The sequence below is a fragment of the Microtus ochrogaster genome, chromosome 21, assembly GCF_000317375.1.
Source record: "Microtus ochrogaster isolate Prairie Vole_2 chromosome 21, MicOch1.0, whole genome shotgun sequence".
Taxonomy (NCBI): domain Eukaryota; kingdom Metazoa; phylum Chordata; class Mammalia; order Rodentia; family Cricetidae; genus Microtus; species Microtus ochrogaster.
Window position 1 is genome coordinate 18,987,260 of NC_022022.1, and position 1,281 is coordinate 18,988,540.

General features: G+C 40.3%; 1 protein-coding gene across 1 annotated transcript in view; it reads left to right on the top strand.

The window, feature by feature from the left end:
• Gclm (glutamate-cysteine ligase modifier subunit) overlaps positions 1–1,281 on the top strand; it is a 19,722-nt gene that overhangs the window by 7,908 nt on the left and 10,533 nt on the right. The window lies entirely within an intron of this gene.

Sequence of the window (1,281 nt, forward strand, 5' to 3'; positions counted from 1 at the left end):
GGTATCCCGTGAGTGATGATGGGACCATGGATCGAAAAACCAAAAAAAAAAAAAAAAAAAGTAAGTTTAGTGAATAATGAAATGGCATATTTTTTCTAATAGATGTCACTAGCATGCTTAGAATATAGTAATAAATAGCATTTTCTAATTTTTTTCTGTTATGTATATCTAGGTCTTTGCTCATTAAATAAATATACATCTTATATGAGACCACTATCACTGACATTGAGATAAATACAAATGCATATTTTAATTTAGTATAAAAATTATAAAAACACTGGAGATAAGGTAAGAAGTGTCCTGTGTGTTAGGAGATGATTTACACATTGTCATGATGCGAGGTGATTCATGCTGACAGCTTTTCAGGCTGTAGAATTATGTAGCGATTGGAATGTTAAAATGAAAGTTCTGGTTGTTCTAAGAGTCTTTGGCAGATCCATGATTGAGCTCGGAGTCTGAATGTTTACATGTTTTGGTGCTGGAGACTGAATCAAAGGCTGGCCTCAGGGATGCTGGGCAGCTGCTCTGTTACTGCACTGTGTCCCTGAACCAAGATTGGTTTCAAAAAAAGTATGTATGTGTGTTTCACCTGTATATATGTCAGTGCACCACTTTGGTGCCTGATACTGTGGAGGCCAGAAGAGGGTGTTGGATCATCTGAAACTGAGGGTAACAGATGCTTGAGAGCTGCAGAATGGGTCCTGGGAATTGAGCCTGGATCCTCTGAAGAATAGCCAGTGCTGTTAGCCACTGAGCCTTTTCTCCAGCCCTAGGTTTGAATTTATAATAATCTAACTCAGGTAAATCTAATTTAGAAGTTCCTCTGGCCATACTTACTCTTTGTTACTTTTTAAATTTTGTTTTTATTTATGTGTATGTGTGTGTTTGTGCTGCTTATCTGTATATGCACCACATGTACGCAGTTGCCCACAGGCTAGAAGCAGGCATTAGTTCCCTGCTACTGGAGTTACTGCTGGTTGTGAGCTGCCTGATGTAGGTGCTGGGAACCAACAAGTGCTCGTAACTGCTGAGCCTTCAGGGCAGCATAGTATTTGTTTTGAGGAGCGTAGCGTCCGGACAGGGACTTATGTGATTTCTGTTCACACTCCACGCTTAGATCCAAAGGCTCAGTTATTTAATGCTTGTCCTGCTTCCACCTCCTGCATGCTGGAATTAGAGTTTTGTGCTCTACAACCTGGCCCAAGTCTTTTTTTGTTTGTTTTTTTGTTTTTCGAGACAGGGTTTCTCTGCGGTTTTGGAGCCTGTCCTGGAACTAGCTCT